Genomic DNA, 10,173 nt, shown 5'->3' on the forward strand with positions numbered 1-10,173 from the left:
GAGCACTATGAGGGATTTCATAAATCCTTAGTTTACTGCTGGAAAAAAGTATTGTACTCCATAAACTAAGGGTAATGGAAGTCACTCCTTCTAGACAAGAAGCCTCTCGAAGGACACCTCCAGATGTGAGCTAGTTGTTGATAGGTGAACGTTAGGTCAATTAGGAATCTTCAGGTCGTCGAGGTCCTCTATGGGTAATGGCAGGATGCTTCGCCTACGGGGTAGACATAGGGTTAACTAGCCGGAAAAAATCCAATCATTCTGGTTAGAGTACTAATGGCGACGACTAGAAGGTAAACTCTAGGCAACTACTAAAACATTATCTGTCACATAATCAAGGGTGCATACGTTACAAATGGTATCAGATCCAAAAGAAATAAAAAACTTGGTAATTGTAGCCTGAGATATGAGTTGTTTTTTCCTTTCCCTTGCTTATATGTGTTTTTTAAATCTTACTCAGAGAGACGAAGATTGGGAGAAATTCCTAGTCTTCATGTTTACATTGGCAATGCATTCTATGGATTATGGGTGGAGAATTCAAGTAATGCAGATTTTGGATCGCATCTAGGATCCTTCTCTACTATACCGGAAAGACACTGGATAATAAGCAGTGGATATTGTTATATCAACCCAAGCCATCTTGCCTTCCTTTAGACCAATTTGAAGACGATAAGATGGATGGAAAACCTTAATGTCGTGAAGGTTTATTTACTCCATGAAGCCAAAGTGAATTCAACTTTATTCACAAGAGGCCGGGAGGTTAAACTAAATCGATATATTTATGAGAAAGCAACAATGGTCATCCCAGCGGATCAAATTATAGTTGTTGGTCACTCTAAACACACAACTACGTGAAAGATGGACTTCCTGATCTTTCTTTAAAGTACCAATTTTTAGATGTCCATTCTTCAAAGCTCGATAATTACCCAATGGATGTATCCAAATGCCATGCTTAGATTGCATTAGGGAAATCTTCTCTCTCAAATAACCAGTCATCCCAAAATAAACCACGTATTTTTTTCCTATAGCAAAAGAAATTATTTTATCTATCTATTGAATATGAAATTGGTTACCATTCTAGCAATTAAGAAGTACGAGTTAGTAGATATATCTAAAATCCATGGTTAGATTCCTTAAGTTAATTCGTAAAAATTTATCATGATGTAACCTTCTCTGAAAATTTAATATAAACTATTTCTATCCTTCTAAAATGATTTCTCTTTTTGAAAAGAAACGAGCAAATTGTATGATAACATTTGTAGAGCTGACTAGAGAAAATCTTACAATATCACAGAAAGTTGTTCCTACCCTTAATGTTGCTGAGATCCAAGAAAAGAAGTTCCTGATTAAGACAATCAAACCACCTAAGTCTGATAGCCAAGGCAAAAAATGTCAAGGTTGAAGCAAAAATATGGGTCGAGTCCATGGAAGATTATTTCATTGCTGCTGGAATTACCCTAGCTAATCAATCAATGATCGGCAAGTTAAAGCTAACAGGAGAGGCCCGAATTTGTTGGAAAAAATGGTGTAAAGACCAAGGAAACTCCGAAGCGTCTGTTAGTTGGGATGTATTAAAGGATACAATGCAAGGCCCGTATCTCTTGCTAGCATACCACACACAAAAGATGAATGAATTCTTTGGTCTAAAGGAACTTGGAATGACATTGGAAGCCTATTACTTGAAGTTTGTAATACTTCTCAAGTATGCACCAGCTATGGATATTGTGCAACAAGTATCCAAGTTTTGCCACGGATTGGATGATCCCCTGAACACACGGCTTGTAGCAATGCATCCATTCGACCTCTAAGATGCATTTATAAGAGCAAGACCGATTGTATAGGGAACTCTAGTCCAAACCAAGAAATAATAAGCCTCGAAATAATAAGTTCCAAAACATAAATATAACTAGGGGATATGCAAAAAGAGCCCAAGGTCAATTCCAATCTATTAATAGCAAGAAGGCTAAGATGTCACCAGTGAATAACTTTATTGGTGGTAATAAGGATACTTTTAGGTGTTATTATTGTAACGAACCTAGCCACATCCAAAGGCGATGCCCAAAACTCAGACAGAATGAACACCAAAGCAAGTTCTGTAACGACCAGAGCCAGATAGCCACATCTAGAGGAAGAGTTGCCAGCATAACCCTCAAGGAAGTAGAAGATGATGAAGGTCCCACCTTGGAAACCAACATGGGGAGAGCGAGAATTCACACCTCTCTCAACAAGAAGGGACCAAATCGACAGTTCTCACTGACTCAAACACCATCAGCCTATAATGATAAACCCTTTAAAATTTTGATTAATTGTGGAAGCACACATTCATTCATATCATCAAGGTGTACTACAAAACTAGGCATAGATACAATGCATGCACCTGGGCTAATAGTTGAGTTAGCTGATGGAAAAGAAGTTTCCTCAACACAACAGACAAGTAAGGTGGAGTTTAATCTGAGTGGCAATCAGACCAACATGCAATTTAGAGTGATGAATCTGGGAACCTTTGAGTGCCTTTTAGGAATGGACTGATTAATTTCCAATGATGCTCATATTCATTCTGAAAAGGGCCAAGTCACATTCTTGAATCTTGTAGGACAACAAGTGGCCACATAAGGAGAAGCAAGAAAACCAAAGATTCAATTAACGAAAGCTTCTCAAATTAACTAAACTTTCACCACGGAGAGAAGTTGACCACGAAATCAAGCTAGTACCAGGAGTTGCACCAGTTGCAAAGCAACCATATCAAATGTCCATTCTGGAAGCCATGGAACTAAAGGAACAACTCAAACAGCTCTTAGATCAAGGATACATTAGACCCAGTAACTCACCATGGGGAGCTCTAGTGTTATTTCAAAAAAAGAAGGATGGGACTCTCCGTCTCTGCATTGATTATCGAGCGCTAAATGAGGTAACCATCAAGAATAAGTATTCTATTCCAAGGATCAACAAACTACTTAATCGACTACAAGGAGCGAAGATTTTCTCCAAGATTGATATCAGATCAGGGTATTACCATATCAGAATCAAGCAAGAAGATATCCCAAAAACCACTTTTAGCACAAGGTACAGTCATTACGAGTTTATCGTAATGTCATTTGGATTAACAAACGCCCCTGCTACCTTCAACAGATTAATGCAAGATATATTCAGACCTTATCTTGATGATTTTGTCCTTGTATTCTTTGATGACATCTTAACATATTCCAAGGATGAAGGAAGTCACGAGTCACAACTGTGGACAATTCTTGAGACAATGCAGACTCACAAGCTGTATGCTAAGAAGAAGTGTGCATTCTTCAAGAAGCAAATCGAGTAATTAGGGTTTATAGTTTCAGCAAAGGGAATTTCAGTAGATCCAAGGATGTACAAGATTTACCACCTCCAACCACTGTAAGTGAAGTTTGTAGCTTTTTGGGTTTAACAAGATGGTATTGGGTCTTTATCAAGAATTATGCCTTGATTGTTGCACCCCCCTCCGACCTACTTAAGAAGCAAATTGCCATTAAATGGACCCAAGTTGAATAGTCTAGCTTTGATTGGATCAAGCTAAGTTTAGTCACAGCCCCGATCCTCAAACTACCCAATCTTAACAAAGAATTCAAAGTGGTGACCAATGCAAGCTCTCTTGCTTTAGGATGTGTACTCATGCATGAAGGACATCTAGTAGCATATTCCTCCAAAAAATTGAAGACTCATGAGAGAAATTATGCTACTCATGACCTAGAATTACTTGCAATTATCCATGCTCTTAATTTATTGAGACATTATCTACTTGAGAAGAAATTCTCACTAGTAACCGACCACAAAAGTCTTAAATGGATCTTCACTCAACTAGATCTAAATATGAGGCAATGTTGGTAGATCGAAATCTTGCAAAAGTATGATTTTGAGATCAAATATAGACCAGGCAAAGAGAATGTAATTGCTGATGTTTTAAGCCGCAAATCATTTCTCAATGCACTTATCTCAGAAGAATCTCTTAGAGTTAAAACATTAGCTACAATGATATCAATGCCTAGCAATCCCATCATTGAGCTAGCCAAGGAAAATGTGAATAATGATCCCAAATATCAGCAAATGCTGAAGGAAATTTAGAATAAAGAACAAAATTCTAAGCTTAAGACAAAGTATCTTAACTTCTTTGTTGACGAAGGACTTGTCTACTTCAAGACAAGATTATGTATTCCTTCAAGTCAAGAACTTAAGAAGAAGATACTATGGGAAGCTCCCCATTTTCAAGACATCCTAGCTATGTCAAAACTCTCAATGCAGTTAGGAAAAGCTATCATTGGGAGAAGGTCAACAGTAACATACTTAAATACATAACCGAATGCTTGAGTTGCCAATGAATAAAAGCCAAATGAATTAAGCTGCCAGGAAAGCTACAACCGCTTGATATTTCTCAGATGAAATGGGAATTCATTAGTATGGATTTTGTAGTTGGATTACCCTCAGTTCAAGGAGGATACAACTTGATCATGGTAATTGTGGACATGTTGATTAAGGTTACCCACCTTATTATAGTCAAAACTAGCTACAAGGCCTCAGATATTGCCAGGTTATTTGTCAAAGAAATCTTTAGACTTCATGGACTACCAAAAAGAATTATCAGTGGTGATTGTGATTCTCTATTCACTTCACATTTTTGGAAGGGATTATTTGAAGCTCTCAATACACACAACTTTGTTTTTGTGTAGCTTATCACCCTCAAAACTGATGGGTAGATAGAGCGTGTAAATTAGGTCATTGAAGACATACTTACGGCATATTGTTGCAAAGAACCTAGACAGTGGATACAATATCTATCTTTAGTGGAATTTGCTTACAATGCATCCTATCATTAGAGCATTCAGATGACCCCATTTCAAGCTCTATATGGGCAAGAATGCCTAACTCTACTAAACTTCTCCGACCCTACCTTGAAGGTTGAAGCTTCTAAGAAGATGCTTCAAGAGATGGACAAACAAGTCAAAACCATCAAGCAAGATATACAAGCTACCAAGGATCGGTAGAAAGCCTATGCTAACCTAAGGAGAAAATAGTGAATCTTCTAAGACGGGGACAAGGTTTTTATCCGTGTACGCCCAAAGAGGAGTTCTTTATCCTTGGGAAAATTCAAGAAGCTAAGCCCAAGATATCATGGACCTTACAAAGTCATAAAGGCTCTTGGACCTAATACCTTTAAGCTGCAACTTTGTGAAACCCTAAAAGTTCATGATGTATTCCATGTTAGTCTCTTGAAGCCCTATGTACCTAATCTTGATCATATTCTTGATGATCAACAAGTTGTAGTGCCGAGCTAAGGTTTACTTGAACTTCAACCTGATAGAATCTTGGATATAAAATAAAGAATCCTTAGGAATAGGACCCTTAGAGAATATCTCATCCAGTGGAAGGATTATCTTGAAGAGGATGCCACTTGGGTCGATGAAGTAACCCTTATGAAAAAATACCCCTAATTTCTCTTGAGATGAAGACATCTTGATTTCTCTAAGGAAGGAAGAATGTAATGTCCCCAATACTTAGTTTATTTTAATGTGCGTATACATTCTAAAGAAAATTGATTTATGAAACCGACTCTAATTATGAAGATAATAATTATTATTAATGAGGTATTATATGCCAGTTCATGGAAGAAAGATTTGGGAGACCCTTCCAAGACTAGCTTATTAAAACTATGTTTATAGTATAGAACAACAAAAAGAACTAGCCTAGTGGATAGTCACTTGGCAGATAAGTGCAGTTGGGTGATAACACTATCAGGATGGGTGACCTCTCGGGAATATTTTCCTACAAGCTAGTAGGAGCTTCTCGCGCGCAACCAACGGTGCCAATGAAGCCTTTGTAGCCCATTGCCAAGTATGCCAAGGTCTATGCCTTGGTCACCGCCTTTGTCATCACCTCAATCGTAAGCCTTAGAGTGATGGCCGCTCGATGATACGCCACACGGTGCTCGCCCATATATTTGTTAATTTTTATCTTTGCACTACAAAAATGGAGCTCCCTCTCTGACATCATCAATATGTCATCAAAAGCGCTAAAAGAAAACATTCTCTCTTTGTCATTGATGATTTCATTGAAAAACGCTAAAAAGCAAGTGTCCTCTCTTTTAACCCCCTGCAAAACTGTAAATTGAGGGCTTGGGGATGACTAGGAAGGGGGACAAGAGCAATATTGACGAGGACGAGACACTGATCGGAGGAGACTCTATTCTGTGAGATGAAGAGACATCATTCCATTCAACCCAAGGAAGGGGATATGCAGAAGGCCTCTCATCCTCTTCTACTCTAATCCAAAAAGAGAAGACACTGAAGAACTTTTATCATATTTTATCAATCCGATTAGAAGTCATATCTCTACTTTCATCCCTATTGCGTCTACTAGAGAAAGAGAAGTATTGCTCTCCACGATGCAAGAAGAACCATCCGCAAGGCCTACATCATTGAATCCCATAATAACCATCGAGAGTCTTACACCCTCGCCAACCATTATTACTGCAGTGTCCTTCTTCTTCTATGAATTAATTTCCTTCATGGCCTCAAAGAAAAAGAATTCAAAAGCAGAAATCACAAATGACCCTACTAATGTGGAAGCAATGGTTGGAGTTATGAGTATGGGAGTCACTAATGGAGTCATGGGTGCAGATAATAACCCTTTACTAATCGCAATACCACAACTTTTAAAAAAAAGAAAATCTATCCAAATTCAATAGAAATAAGATAAGTCTCTTAAGAAATATTGCGATCTTAGAGTATTCACTTGGTAAATTATTAGAGCATCTTATAGGCTAGAAACTATTAGAAAAACTATGAAATTCTAGAACTCAAGAGAAATCATGAGGAATTTTTCAAGATGGATTTATTAAGAACGAACCCCAAAGAAATTAGTCAAGGATATAGTTTAATCTAGAAGCTTTGATAGAAGATTTTAAGACCGAAAATATCTCTAAGTTAAAGAAACTGACTTAAGGCCAAGAAACTTGGTTACAAGAATAAACCTTAAACTGGGAAGTTAGAGACCCCAAAATCTAGATACCCTTAGTTAAATTCCAAGGGGAAGAGTTCATTATGTGAAATTCACGTATCGATTGCTACTAGATTAACCATCACTTGAAAAGTTGCATGATTGATTGAAGTCATAACTGCTTGAAGACATCAATCTTGTTTGTGATTTTCTAGATTAGATCCTAATCGAATTAAATATTAAAATATATAAAAATTGAGGAGCCCTATATCTCCTCCAAGGATAGGTGTTGAATCCCCATACTAAGAGGAGATGTTTTTACCGCTGTGGAAAGCATGGATCGGCTCTGATGGCGAGAGGTCTTGATGCCAGGAGGCATATTCCACGATGGATTCCGTAAAACTATATTTATTTACTGGGGCTCGTACACAAGGTGGATTCCTTGTGTGAGAAGTTGACGGGGACGCTTGTCCTTTTCGAGCATCCTATTAATTTAATATGCACATGGGTGATTCCATAGTGGGTGATTCTGTAAAATACATATCAAATTAATGGACGTTTATGAGTTTAGAGTGCGCACTCGAATTAAATTAAGGTTAGAACAATAGAGTTCCAACTTATTTAATTATTTGTAGCTAAAGACTGCTAGGTATTTACTTATGTTGGATTTTATCTTATTATTTTCTAACAATTGTGAATGCTTCAGTTGATGTATAGAGTAGATGGCAATGGCATTGGGTAGCACTAGGGTGATGGCATGAATTTAAAATGCCTAGAAGATTTACTATTTTTTATAGTAGGCACGCGCCTTATCACTAAAGGCGTGGTAGGTGTGCTTATTTATTAAAGCACTTGAGAAAATATTTATTATTTTGTATGCATATAGGCACTCAGTTTAATATTTCATTATTTGACATTGTATTTGGGCACATCCTAACTTTTGGACGCCCAGACACTTTACTTTATAATTGGGCAAAAGCAAATAAAAAAGCCAAAAGCATGCTATTTGTAAAGTGGGCTATTATTGAGCTTGGAGATAAATAAATCCATAAATACATGCCTTGTGAAGCACTCACATAAGGCATGGGGAGAGATTGCACCCAATTTGTCTTTTTGTCTCATGTCGTGCAAACTCTCTTTTTGCTTTAATGAAGGTTTTGTGGAGTTCTTTGTTCTTGGGGACCTTTCGGCATTCACTACGCGTGCATACAACATCCGAATTGCACACTAATGGTATCAAAGTGAAGCTAAGATCAAGGGCTTCCAATCGCTTACCATTTGGCGCGAAGGTGAAGCTCTTGGAATGAACGGGATCTATGGGCTGTCTCACAGTGAACTGACAATATAGGCGTGTCCCTGGCAGTGAAGAACCCCCTATTGTACCCTCTAATCATGAAGAACCTCTCCCAGGAGGTGGAGGACTACTTCTGAAGTTCCTTTGCAAGTTGTTTTGTTGGCAGAGAAACAAATAAGAAATTTCATTAAGTTTGGAATTTCTAAGCTTAATAAGCTTAAAAGGAGCTTAATCCTTCACAATTCAATGAATTGCGGCAGCAACATGTACTGATTGACGTCGACTTTGTTAAAGCTTAAATAAAGCCTAAACTTCAATTTTCAATCTTTTTCATAGTGGGTGTTCGCACTATGGTACTCCCGAACCATTTTCGAAGTTCTAGCAAGCCTTTGTTCCCACCTGCAACTTGGTAGAACTGATTCACAGCAAATAGACTGTCACACATAGTCAATGCGGAAGACTATTTCGCTTGGAAAAAGATCATTATCAATTGCCGTACCCAAGAAAAAGCAAGATCATAAAAGCAAATGCCATTTAAAAAAAAGCAAGCCTTGTAAACCCAAATTTGAGCTACACTCATCCTTCTAATGAGATTTTGAGTGTGTGAGATTATTTGAGATTTTTGCAAGATGTCTAATCATCATATGGATGATTTAATGGGCGAAGATGATTTGCCAGCGCCGACTATGGAGCAAAAATTGAATTTAATTATGATTCAGCTTCAAGAAGAGCGAAGAGCACATCAAAATTTGCAAGCACAACTGGCTACACTTCAACAATCCATTATCGATCAAGATGGAGCACAACCTAAAGTTGTTATTTGACGTACGATTTTTGTGACACTCGATGCACATGCTCTTAGAAAAGAAGCCAAGATAAGTAAAAGAAATTTCAAATTCTGTAATTTTAATGGGCAACGTGATGGCACAATTGCTTAGTCACTTCTATACGGAAGTGAATATGTTCAAGCCAAAGAATTTGGAGGATGTAATTTTTTTAGTGCATGATGTGGAGGATAAAATTCGTGGACAAGAAAATCAACTGCAAAATTTTTTGGTTAATGGTAACTTTGGTACAAAGCAATTCAATTCTAACTTCTGAAGATTTAATCAAAATCTCTTTGTTTCTTCTTCTTTCCATAAACCTTGGGCTCGACCTCCTGCTTTACCATCAACTATTAATTCAAACCCTAAGCCTTCTCTCAAGCCAAATCCCAATATACCCAAACTTCCAGCCCTTACTAATAATGTCTCCAAAGCAAACTATGGTTTACTACAAGTGTCATCAACCTGGATACTTAGCAGTGAATTGTCAATTCAAGAAGCAAGCTATTCAAATCAATCACTTGGGAGCAACTGATGATGAGGGCCATGAAGATATGCCAAACTTCACTGAAGATGATGATGATATTGATGATGCTTCAGATACTTTACCATGTATGCAAAATCCTCATTCATTACTAACAATGAAATGTTTTGTGCATGGTCAAGAAAACACTGTTTTACATTATGATGGAAGCACGTGTGACTTTATTTCAGCAAAGTTGGTAAAAGAATTGAATTTACCTACTATTCCAACTCACTATCGCATAAAGGTTGCATTCTTAGGCACTAGATACAATGGTACACAAGAAGTTCATGATTTAGAGATTAAAATTGGTGATTATGTTGAGCGCAGAAATTTCTTGGTTGTGCCTTTGCAAGCTAGTGATATTATTTTAGGAATGCCTTGGTGTCACAAATATAACCCTAACATAGATTATTTCACACGTTCCATGAAAATTTGGTTTAAAGGGAACCAAATCACATTACATGGATTGCATACATTTGATAATTTTCCACTGCTTAGTCACACATAGGCTAAACGTGCATTGAGAAAATGTAGTAAATCATATTTAGTATGGGTGAATGAAATTG

The sequence above is a fragment of the Lygodium microphyllum genome, chromosome 17 (assembly GCF_053477565.2).
Source record: "Lygodium microphyllum isolate KBCC chromosome 17, Lygodium_microphyllum_v1.1.10, whole genome shotgun sequence".
NCBI lineage: Eukaryota > Viridiplantae > Streptophyta > Polypodiopsida > Schizaeales > Lygodiaceae > Lygodium > Lygodium microphyllum.